This window comes from Schistocerca nitens, chromosome 6 (genome assembly GCF_023898315.1).
Source record: "Schistocerca nitens isolate TAMUIC-IGC-003100 chromosome 6, iqSchNite1.1, whole genome shotgun sequence".
In the NCBI taxonomy this organism is placed as follows: Eukaryota; Metazoa; Arthropoda; class Insecta; order Orthoptera; family Acrididae; genus Schistocerca; species Schistocerca nitens.
In genome coordinates, this window is record NC_064619.1 from 603397191 (window position 1) to 603410798 (window position 13608).

Genomic DNA, 13608 nt, shown 5'->3' on the forward strand with positions numbered 1-13608 from the left:
TGTGTTTCCATTCCATGATTAATGTGATTGAAGAGAAGTAATAAAATGAGCTCTAACATGGAAAGTAAGCGTTTCTGGACACATATCCACATAACATATTTTCTTTCCTGAAAGTTTGGCAGTACCTTTTTGTAACACTCTGTACAATAAAGTTGACTAGCCTTCCAACTACACTTTCTGGACATTAATTGATCCAAATGAGCTACCCAAGCACGACTCACGCCCCGTCCTCACAGATTTACTTCTGCTAGTACCTCGTTTCCTACCTTCCAAACTTAACAGAAGCTCTCCTGCGAACTTTGCAGAACTAGCACTCCTGAAAGAAAGGATATTGCGGAGACATGGCTTAGCCACAGCCTAGGGGATGTTTCCGGAATGAGATCACTTTCAGAAGTGCTAGTTCTGCAAAGTTCGCAGGAGAGCTTCTGTTAAGTTTGGAAGGTAGGAGACGAGGTACTGGCAGAAGTAAAGCTGTGAGGACGGGGCGTGAGTCGTGCTTGGGTAGCTCAGTTGTTAGAGCACTTGCCCGCGAAAGGCAAAGGTCCCGAGTTCGAGTCTCGGTCCGTCACAAAGTTTTAATCTGCCAGGAAGTTTCATGCCAGCGCACACTCCGCTGCAGAGTGAAACAATCTCATTCTAGCTACTGAAATGGTTAAGGAGTGGTGAATCTACAACTCTGAGTGCAAACCATGTGAGCAGATAATTTCGCTCAATATCGTCTCGAGAATCCAACTAACTGACCCGCACCAACAAAGGAAAATCATGTTCAAAATTTGCCTCTTTCAAAGTCATCATATACTGTGCGCGCCCGACTGCTTAGCTGGGTGTTAACGTGCCCGTCTCGTGTGCAAGCGGGCCCGGATTCGATTCCCGACCGGATTGGAGATTTTCTTCGCTCGGGGACTGGGTGCTGTGTTGTCCTCATCACCATTTCATCCTCGTCACCGGCGCGCAAGTCGCCCAATGTGGCGTCGACTGAAATAAGACTCGCACTTGGCGGCCGAACTTCCCCGAATAGGGGCCTCCCGGCCAACGATGCCATACGCTCAATTCCATTTCGATATAATGTGCGCGAGCAAGCAGAGCAGCGACAATTTTACCTGAATATCTTCACACTTCCCAAATCAATCTTTACAAAATCATATTTTCAAAAAGCAGCATCTTCTGAGTCTGCAACTCTGTGTTCTGCTAGTTATTTCCAGACCGCTCAGCAGCTTGACAAACAGCCGTCTCTCTCACTCACTTCTCACTGAATGCTACACTGGCGACGACTGTGCCACTGACAACCAAACATCACGTTGATTGTACTTAAAACGTCTGTCGCGTTACTTATCGTCTATTAAAGACTTCTGTTTGAAAAAAATGCAGTTTACAAGTATGAACTGTGACACATTGAATACAATGGGAGCTCACATCACGTTTACTGAGTACCAAAAGTAAGTTAGAAACGTTACAGATTTTCATTTATTTTTATCCATCAGGAGATTGAATGAACTACAATTTTTTATATAGGAGGATATACTTTTTGTAGACGCACCCAAAACCGTATAGGAAGAGTAGTTAAGAGGTGTGACGTTTGTTAAGGTTCCGGTGAAATGTTGGTAAAAGTAACACGGTAATTTAAAATGTGGCTGTGTGTAGTATGATAATAAACTTCCATGAGCCTTCTCTTACTACTTCAGCTGATGAAGCGTGCCGAAACACAGAGATGTTATGCTATCATTCCGCCAGAAGTAGGAAAGTCTTTGGGCCCCTGGTCAAGCATTGGTTAAACTGATGTTTCTCTTCTGAGCATTAATTAGCAGTGACCGTAATGGCTTTCAGCGTGTTGTTGGACCCCTTCGCGACAGCACAGCACACGAATAATGATGATCAACGTCTCATATTAAGATGTATCGTTCATGGGCTCTGTATACGCAATAGTTTCTTTCAACCGAAAATAATACATAAGAATATCTGATGGAAACACTCTGACTGAAATTGATTACATTTGTGCAAACAGCCGATGGAAGTCATCTTTCCGGAATGCATGAATCTATCGTGCTGCCGATGGTGGATCGGATCATTTCTTGGTCCGAGTGGACTTGAAAGTGTAGTTTAAATTGCAGCAACCTAAGCAACCATTTGATGTGACAAAGCTAAATAATTAGGAGGTAGAAAAGCTATTTGTAATGATGCTTAAAAATCAACTCCACGCAATGCAAGATCTACCTGATGACGTAAAACACAATGGTTTAAATTCGAGGACTGTGAGTATACGCGCAGAACAAGCAATTGAACGACGGAGAGGAACACAGAAAGAGCGATGGATTAAGACCAATTTTGATAGCTGATAGATCAAAGAAGGATGTTAAAGAAAATGAGTGAACAGGCTAAAGATCAACAAGAGCTCCAAGTAGCTAGACGAAAATATGTCGAGTTATACGACTGAATCAAAAGCAATTATAGAACCGACCAAAAAGGGTGGTTTCAACGGAAATGTAGATACTCGTAAAAAATTGCCCCTCGAAATGACGGCAGGGCGTACCGTGGCGTTCGAGTACCAATCGGAGCCCAATTTTTCCAACTGGGTTGAGTACTTCAAAGAAATCTTAAGCCAGCCCAACCCTGTTAATGCTTACAAATTCGAAACTGAGCGCAAATTGCAAAATCTAATCGTGAAACAGGTGATGTCACAGAATGAGATTTGTGCGCAGCAATCACAATCCTTAAAGCAATAAAGGAACTGGCCTGGATAAAAACTCAGCCGAAATTCCGAAATATGCAGTTTCAGATCTAATTTTCCTCTTCACTAAATTGTGGAATACTTGTTGGCAAACAAGGCAAGTTCCGGAAGACTGGCATCATTGTTAAACTACCGAAGAAAGGAAATCTAACCGAATGTACAAACTGGAGGGGTATGAAGCTTCCTTTAGTGCTTGGCAAAGTTTCTTCGTCCTTCTAAAAACGAAACAAGAAGTAGCAGGCTGTCGACTGCGAGAAGACCAGGGTGGCTTTCGAAGGAAAGATCCTGCTCCCAACAAATATTTGTTCTGTGAATCTTAAAGGAACAATGCATAGAGTTCAACTGTCCACTGCATCTGAACTTCATCGATTGAAAGAAAATTACACTGTATACCAAGAATCATTGTGAATACTGTAACCTTAAAAGGAATTCCTGAGCAACGCATACATTTTGCATACAGATTTGAGGTGCTATATAACAGCAGAAGATGGGACCAACCCTTTCTTTAGTATTGTCACAGATGGCAGACAAGGACTCATTTTGTCATTATTCCTATCAGCCATAGATTTCATACTGAGAAAAACTGTACGTGGGCGTACGTGTGAATGACCAATCTAGGCTTAACCACCTCGATTTTGCTAATGACATCATTGTTCTGGCAGAAACATTACGTAGTTTACAACTAATGATTACCAAGCTGGGTGGAATCGCCAGCTCTGTGGGGCTAAAAGTAAGTGGAGATAAAACAAAAACAATATGCATAAAAAGTGGAAATTGTGTACCTAAATTATGGTGCAACTGGAGGTATTAAAAGTATTGACCGATTTCCATACCACGGCAGCCTTATCTGTAATTACGCCTACGTATAAGAGCCTCTAAAATGAAAACCAAACGCCCGCCACAACGTGTTCACGGAATGATTCGCCAGCCAGTAGAGTAAATGTCTTAATACGTGTGTTGCTTACGATTGACTCGAACGGTTCCATGAATCTGTTGTGGCGGGTATTCGGTTTTCATTTGAGTGCCACTCATAGGTTCAGATATCACAAACTGAAATGGATAGGGTTCTGCTGTCTCCCAACGAATGTTATCCATGCAGCAATTAGACTCTATAAGCAACACCACAAAGCTTTGGCTATACACCTCCATTCTTCCATCGATGGCCATATATGCATGTGACACCTGGAAAAGTCAGAAAAATCAGCACAAAAATTTAATCTTTTTTCGGAAATACTGCTTTCGGCGATTTTTGAAGTTCAGCTTTCACGACCACGCTTTTCTGGGAAGTTATTGAATCCCGCCCCTCCCGTACTTTAGCCTTCAACGAATCGGCCCAAACGTTCCACGAAGGTAGATAAATGGATAAAGCCAAAACGAATTTTTTTATTCAGTAATCTTTATCCGTGGTGGAGATACGGTGGTATAAAATCGCGCTAAATGGAGTTCGTAAAATTCATTCTTACGTGACCTGAACACGCGGAAACGGTTAAAAGTGAATTAAAGAAAAAAAAAACCATTCCTACGGTAAAATTTAAAACTCACTTTCAAACGTATGGCTTCATTTGAATTTTATGTACAAAAAACACGTTTTTCTCGGAGTTATTTGAAGCACGCCGTTTCTCTACTTTAAATTTATGTCCATTCTGTTGTTTAGTGAAAACATTATCCCTCGCCACTGTATTAGGAACGTGGTTCGAAAGAAAATAAAAAAAAAACATTTACTGGAGCAGTGTTCACATGAGTCAACGAGAATGTACATTGGTTGTCAAGCTATGACAGTCTAATGTCAAAATTCTAGAAGAGTACAAGTTGAGAAGCAGAAGGAAAGATGCTCTTGCCATAGCACAAAGAAAGACAAATATGTCCTGCTCAGGGTTAGGGATGTAAAACGAAGGAACTAGCTTTTCGACTTACCTGGAAACTTCAAAGATATGTAAATTAAAACATCTAGTCAGATATACGCTTTTTTGCGAGTTAACTTCCTTCCCCAGAGCAGTGCAGTGGGCTCTCTTAGCTGCAAAATGTTGGCACATCTGTATCTTGCAATTAATAGGTTAAAGTCCCTGATCAAGTGCCCGAAATCCAAAAGATTTGTCAACCATAGTGAACAATATATATATACACTATCGTAACAAAAATCACGACACCAAGAAGGAGTTGAGCGACTTAAATGAAAGTTGGTAAGCGTATTTCTATATCTCACAGATTATATCCTTTCAAATTTCGCTCCAGTCACATGTAGCCTATAATTTCATAGTTGATTTTTGATTTATTACCATATTTTTCGTTTTGTCATGTTGACAACACAAGTGCAAAAAATTTGTAATGATATTATATCAATAATTCTGTTTCATTGTGCCAGTCATTTAAAATCACAAAATCAATCATATGCTTTTAAAAATTGTTTGGTGGGTCTAAATTCCTTTTTGATTGAGGAAAAATATTATTTTTTTCCATTTTTAGATATATATTGCATAATTTAACATTATCAAATAACAACCAATTAATCAATTATTTTTCTTTTTGTTTGAAAAACAACAAAAATAAAATTAGGCATTTCAAATTCTGCTGAATTACAAAGATTTGTTGTTGCATCTATCTCAGAATTATTTTTATTAGTCAAACCAGTGTTTTCTATAGTTTGTCGTTTAAAGAAAGGTATTGAGATTTTAAGAATTTTTAATCTTTCTTGTTGTAACTCTAATTCATGATTGGGATAATCGCAAATTTTCCTTCATTTGGTAATGTACCTTTTGTTTTGACTGTAGAATATTTTTTATCAGACCATTCAAAAATAGAATCTCCAGCAGTAGAGCTTACAGTAAAAGTACCAGTTACATTTCCCTCCCATATAATTTCTACATAATCTTTAAAAAATCTGCTATGCATTTGTAATGGATACAGTGCATCACTTTCTCTACATTTCATTTTACCTTTATCAAGGATATGTCCTTCTATATAAATTTTATGAGAAAGAGAAAAGTTAAATTTATTTAAACTGAGGAAGAAATAAAAGAATGTTCTGTTCTTGATCAAATAGTATTTTCTTTTTTATAGTTGCACAATTACAAAACCCAATATTTTTATCAATTTCTCTATTTCTGATAGGAATATTTAAATTGCCTTTACATTTTTCATCAACAAGAAAAGAATAAAATTGACAGCTGTTAATTTTGTGCATTTATAAAGTTTAAAATTTTGTAAAAAATTAATAAAAACACCATATTAAAAAAATTATATTCCCAACCATTATCATCAAGCCGCATTCTTAATTTTTATTTCCACACATAATTCCTCTGACTTTTGTTGCTGCTAATTTTGCACCAAATGAAGCATTTTCAGCAAAATTCATTCTTTTGCTGTTAACTGAAGTTCTTCATCTGCTTCATGCCTTTCATCTAAATCTTTATTATTTTTACATGCAATATCATGTTTCCTACAGCCTTTATCTAATGTATTTATTCCTTTACAACCTCCAGCTAATATATCTTTCAATTTTGTTCCCAGGCCACAATGATTATAACCAGGGAAATGTATTTAGAATGGTAGTTTTTTAATTAAAGTATTAAGTAATCCATTCTCATTTTCTTCCAATTTCAAGAAATGCAAGGTAAATTTGTCAAATACCTAATTAAATATGGAATTTCGTTTGGATTATTAACAATAAAGTCACTAAATTTCTTTGTTAAAATTTTTGTAATTCCATGTTTTTCATTACAGTATTTATTTCCAACTAAGTCTACTCAACAGATTGCTACCAATCTTTTGATTAATTGATAGACATTATCTATCCAAATATACTGAATGGGTTTCTCTATATTTTTTTAATTAAGCCTTCACCATTTTTTTCATGTCATATGAATTTAAATCTACTAGTAATTTTTTAAAAAAAACTGAACATTGGCGATTTCTTTTATCAAATATTTATATATATTACCTGTACTTGAATTTATTTTATATGGATTATTATCAGAATATACTGCAGCTGAATATTCTAAAATATCCATGTAATTTGATGAATCATCATCATTAAAAGGTCATTCATCTCATCTATACTAATTTTATTTTTAGTTAACAGACCCATTAATTCATACATTCCTACATACGTCTACATATGTTCTGTCACCAGGTACTAATTTCTCACCACCAAATTTTACTGGTAATTTAACAACAAATTTAAATGTACCTACAGGTTATAGTCCAAAACACTATCTTCACTAATATTTGCGAATTCTACCTTTCTTTCAGTGTCATTTATTTTTTACTTTTTGGTGTGTTTTGTTTCTTTTCTTCTTCATATTTATACCATAAATATTGCATTTCTGATTTGTTTAATGCATAATCTCTGTCACACAGTTTGACTGTTAAAATATCATAAATTTCTTCAAAATAATGTTGTTGATGATCAGGAACAATTTGTTTATTAGAGTCTTTATTTTCTTCAATTGATTCTAAAACTTTATCTCCAAACTCTTCGATTGTATCAATAACAAGTTGATTTTCTTTTTTATACTTCTTGCTTTCAGTTGTAGGTTGTTTTTTCCATTTCTTAAATTTTCATCTAATTTTTCCCTTACATATTTATTTCATCTAGTTTCCTTAAAAACCTCTGCACCATACACTGAAATTGTACTAAGGCCATTCAGACGATAATATTTTACAAACATTTATTCAGGGTAAAAAATCAGTAATTTGTTCTTTTAATGTTTACTGTTTATGTTAAACATTTAACATTTATGATGAACATATATATTTGTATTTAAAAAGGTACTTTCATTTGTACATTCGTCCATAATTTATTTTTTTGACATATCTATGTTAGTAAATCCAAATTTGTCAATTCCAGCATTTACTTACTTTAAATTAATAAAACTTTAAAATGTCACTGACAGATTCAAGATTATATAAAAATGGTTCAAATGGCTCTGAGCACTATGGGACTCAACTGCTGTGGTTATCAGTCCAAGATGATATTATTTAAATTTGTATCATCTCATCTAAAATACTGTAAAACTTAAAGTTAACTCTTACCAATTATTTTGGTATTTTTCTATATGTTCCTTTCTGTTGTTGTTGTTGTTGTTGTGGTCTTCAGTCCTGAGACTGGTTTGATGCAGCTCTCCATGCTACTCTATCCTGTGCAAGCTTCTTCATCTCCCAGTACCTACTGCAATCTACATCCTTCTGAATCTGCTTAGTGTATTCATCTCTTGGTCTCCCTCTACGATTTTTACCCTCCACGCTGCCCTCCAATGCTAAATTTGTCCCTTGATGGCTCAAAACATGTCCTACCAACCAATCCCTTCTTCTAGTCAAGTTGTGCCACAAACATCTCTTCTCCCCAATCCTATTCAATACCTCCTCATTAGTTATGTGATCTACCCACCTTATCTTCAGCATTCTTCTGTAGCACCACATTTCGAAAGCTTCTATTCTCTTCTTGTCCAAACTGGTTATCATCCATGTTTCACTTCCATACATGGCTACACTCCATACAAATACTTTCAGAAACGACTTCCTGACACTTAAATCTATACTAGATATTAACAAATTTCTCTTCTTCAGAAACGCTTTCCTTGCCATTGCCAGTCTACATTTTATATCCTCTCTACTTCGACCATCATCAGTTATTTTACTCCCTAAATAGCAAAACTCCTTTACTACTTTAAGTGTCTCATTTCCTAATCTAATCCCCTCAGCATCACCCGATTTAATTTGACTACATTCCATTATCCTCGTTTTGCTTTTGTTGATGTTCATCTTATATCCTCCCTTCAAGACACTGTCCATTCCGTTCAACTGCTCTTCCAAGTCTTTTGCTGTCTCTGACAGAATTACAATGTCATCGGCGAAACTCAAAGTGTTTACTTCTTCTCCATGAATTTTAATACCTACTCCGAATTTTTCTTTTGTTTCCTTTCCTGCTTGCTCAATATACAGATTGAATAACATCGGGGAGAGGCTACAACCCTGTCTCACTCCTTTCCCAACCACTGCTTCCCTTTCATGCCCCTCGACTCTTATAACTGCCATCTGGTTTCTGTACAAATTGTAAATAGCCCTTTGCTCCCTGTATTTTACCCCTGCCACCTTCAGTATTTGAAAGAGAGTATTCCAGTTAACATTGTCAAAACCTTTCTCTAAGTCTACAAATGCTAGGAACGTAGGTTTGCCTTTCCTTAATCTTTCTTCTAAGATAAGTCGTAGGGTCAGTATTGCCTCACGTGTTCCGATATTTCTACAGAATCCAAACTAATCTTCCCCAAGGTCCGCTTCTACCAGTTTTTCCATTCGTCTGTAAAGAATTCGCGTTAGTATTCTGCAGCCGTGACTTATTAAACTGATAGTTCGGTAATTTTCACATCTGTCATCACCTGCTTTCTTTGGGATTGGAATTATTATATTCTTCCTGAAGTCTGAGGGTATTTCGCCTGTCTCATACATCTTGCTCACCAGATGGTAGTGTTTTGTCAGGACTGGCTCTCCCAAGGCCGTCAGTAGTTCTAATGGAATGTTGTCTACTCCCGGGCCCTTGTTTCGACTCAGGTCTTTCAGTGCTCTGTCAAACTCTTCACGCAGTATCATATCTCCCATTTCATCTTCATCTTCATCTACATCCTCTTCCATTTCCATAATATTGTCTTCAAGTACATCGCCCTTGTATAAACCCTCTATATACTCCTTCCACCTTTCTGCCTTCCCTTCTTTGCTTAGAACTGGGTTTCCATCTGAGCTCTTGATATTCATACAAGTGGTTCTCTTCTCTCCAAAGGCCTCTTTAATTTTCCTGTAGGCAGTATCTATCTTGCCCCTATTGAGGTAAGCCTCTACATCCTTACATTTGTCCTCTAGCCATCCCTGCTTAGCCATTTTGCACTTCCTGTCGATCTCATTTTTGAGATGTTTGTATTCCTCTTTGCCTGCTTCATTTACTGCATTTTTATAGTTTCTCCTTTCATCAATTAAATTCAATATTTCTTCTGTTACCCAAGGATTTCTATTAGCCCTCGTCTTTTTACTTACTTGATCCTCTGCTGCCTTCACTACTTCATCCCTCAGAGCTACCCATTCTTCTTCTACTGTATTTCTTTCCCCCATTCCTGTCAAATGTTCCCTTATGCTCTTCCTAAAACTCTCTACAACCTCTGGTTTTTTCAGTTTATCCAGGTCCCATCTCCTTAAATTCCCACCTTTTTGCAGTTTCTTCAGTTTCAATCTGCAGTTCATAACCAATAGATTGTGGTCAGAATCCACATCTGCCCCTGGAAATGTCTTACAATTTAAAACCTGGTTCCTAAATCTCTGTCTTACCATTATATAATCTATCTGATACCTTTTAGTATCTCCAGGATTCTTCCAGGTATACAACCTTCTTTTATGATTCTTGAACCAAGTTTTAGCTATGATTAAGTTATGCTCTGTGCAAAATTCTACCAGGTGGCTTCCTCTTTCATTTCTTAGCCCTAATCCATATTCACCTACTATGTTTCCTTCTCTCCCTTTTCCTACTGACGAATTCCAGTCACCCATGACTATTAAATTTTCGTCTCCCTTCACTACCTGAATAATTTCTTTTATCTCGTCATACATTTCATCAATTTCTTCATCATCTGCAGAGCTAGTTGGCATATAAACTTGTACTGCTGTAGTAGGTGTGGGCTTCGTGTCTATCTTGGCCACAATAATGTGTTCACTATGCTGTTTGTAGTAGCTAACCCACACTCCTTTTTTTTATTCATTATTAAACCTACTCCTGCATTACCCCTATTTGATTTTGTATTTATAACCCTGTAATCACCTGACCAAAAGTCTTGTTCCTTCTGCCACTGGACTTCACTAATTCCCACTGTTATACTGTAGTAAAATGTTTTTTAACTGTATCTGTAGTTTTGATACTGAAATCATCAAATACAGCAACCAGTTTCTTTTCACATTAATCTAATTGTATAATTCAGTTATTATTATCAATAAAAGAAGCTAGTTTGTCATTATATGTATTTAAAATTTTTGGAATCTTTTTTTTAAAGTCCGAGTATTTTGGTTGATCTAAACTTTTAGAATAGTTATATAATTGTCCCAGTTCAACCAGCCTGGAGCTAAAATATAATTATCATTGAGGTTATTTTACCACATGCACAAGATTTGATAAAAATTATCATATTTATTATTAATTTTTTCTTATATCTTCGTTGACAATCAGATTTTGATCATGACAGCTAATGAATCATGACCACATTTCATTTATTCTAATAATAGTTGATTAATAATAAATGGCTCTGCTAACTCAATTAAGTGATAATTCATCTATTACAAAAAAATATTAACTGCACCTATAAAAGATAATTATACAAAAGTTGGTTTAATTGGTTGATATACAACTTTCTTAACACCAAATATTACATCAAAAATAATAAACTATACTCGAAAAGTGAAAAAATAAAAATTTCTGTTGTTCAGTATAGTTTGCGAAATTTAGAGCAATTTATTAATTATAACGAACCTAATATGCTTATTAAACAAGTCAAAATACTAAATACAGTTATTATCGAAAGCCATGTTAAATTATATATGGATATAAATTGTAGAAATGGGGAAGTTTTAGGTTTTAAAATTAAACTATTTTGGCGAATCAAAAAACTGTAGCCTGTATTATACCAAAACTAATATCTTTTTAGTTAATTAATACTAATTTTAATTCAGCTCTGCAATATATATAAAGTATAATTATTATTCTCATATAACTGGTATTATGGCTTCTTCTCTATTGTAATTAATATTTGTTGGTCCAATTATTTATGACCTTTCCTATATTTGACTGTACATGAGTAATTTAAAGATTTAGTAATAACTGTAACTGATGAAAATAGTAATTCAGTTTGTTCGAATGGTGCTACTGAGACACTTATTTTTGAAACAAATTCATTAATTCTTAAAATCAAATAGATTTATAAAGTTTTAAAAACGTTAGGTTCATTAAATCTGCATAAATTTTTTATCTGTATAATTCAACAATTTTACAACAACCTATCTTTTGTTGTTTAGTGGTGAAACTAAATCTAAAACAACTAATGTCAGTTAAATTGTACTGGTAATTGTTCAACTGATGCATGCAAGAGGAGAAAGATAAAACGATGGTGAAAATTTACTTATTACCCTGGTATTCCAACTGTGAAACTATTGAACATCATTTACAAAAAGAAAGAACAGGTTCTGTATTAAAAAAATTTGATGGCTGTTTTTTACCAATTTTATTACCAGCTGGTGGTGCAGCAAATATTACATCATCTGTTCACACTAAACAAAAATATGACAAAGAATTAGAAGAGGACAAAAGCCATATTTTAGTAGTGGAAAACAAAGGGACTGGATAAAATTCAAAAAATTATAAAAAATATTAAAGAACTATCAAAATTTGATTTAGTAAATCTGGCTGAAAAATTGGAAACTAAACGTTTTAGAGGCGTTTTTGAGATACATTCTATGTAACTGGGTCTTTCTAAAGTTAGGGAATAGTTAGAAAACGTACACATTAAAATTATTTTAAAGGCAACATCAGAAGTGTTACTATATAAATCTACAAAAACGTTATTTATCACATACACATTATATATTGAGAATTATAATAAAGCTCAGTCTTGTTGCAACCCTTGTTAACAGTACGAGCAGCCCTTAGTGGCTCGCCATCTCACAGCCGTTCATGACGTCGCCTTTCTGGCTTAGATCTTTTTTAATATGTGACTTGTAAGTACTGCATCCTTTCGAGTCAGTACAAACTTTAATTTTATTAATGTACTATATACCTAAAATGTCTTAGTACAGTTAGTCTAATTCTGAAGACGATGCTCATAGTAGCATCGAAACCAGGTCAATTTTGACTTAATATTTGTGACCGAGGGCTTATTTGTTCCAATATAATTCTGACACGGTCACTGAACCATAGCAGCTATGTTAAAAGGTTAAAAAAATTATAATAATTTTTTTTTTCAAATTTTTATAAAAAGATGATTATTATGGTTAGGAATATAACTTGGGTATCAAAGAAGATATAATTGATTTATTTTATTATTGAAAATATAAATATATTAAATGTGAATTTTTTAAAAATAAAAATAAATTTTTCATAGATTTTTAAAAATAAAAATTTATTAGATTAAAAAAGTAGGGGATCGGTAGTTTAAAAAATTTAAAAATTTTTCATCTGTCAGATTTTTTATTGTTTTATATTGAGTTAAAATGAATAATTTTAATTGATATATTTATTAATGTAATTCAGTTAAATTTTAATTAATAAATTTAATTGCCCTAATTTTTTAGCAAGAGGGTTTGGTAGAAGTAGATGGAAATTGAAACTTCCTGGCAGATTAAAACTGTGTGCCGGACCGAGACTCGAACTCGGGACCTTTGCCTTTCGCAGGCAAGTGCTCTACCAACTGAGCTCCCCAAGCACGACTCACGCGCCGTCCTCACAGCTGTACTTGTGCCAGTACCTCGTCTCCTACCTTCCAAACTTTATAGAAGCTCTCCTGCGAAAGGCAAAGGTCCCGAGTTTGAGTCTCGGTCCGGCACACTGTTTTAATCTGCCAGGAAGTTTCATATCAGCGCACACTCCGCTGCAGAGTGAAAATTTCATTCTGGTAGATGGAAATTGTCTACTGGCCCCAAAACTGGCGCCGCATCGGCAATTTCCATGCCCTTGTAACTGAACTGATCACTGACAGGCTACTGGAGACCATTTGTAGATAAGCAACAATGGAATTTCTTTTATGGATAGCAATGCGGCAAGTCGTTGGGCCGCAGTTGTTTTTGACTGGTTTGATGAACAATCTGGACAATTTGAGCAAATGATTTGGTCATCCAGATCACCTGACACGATTCCCTCTAAC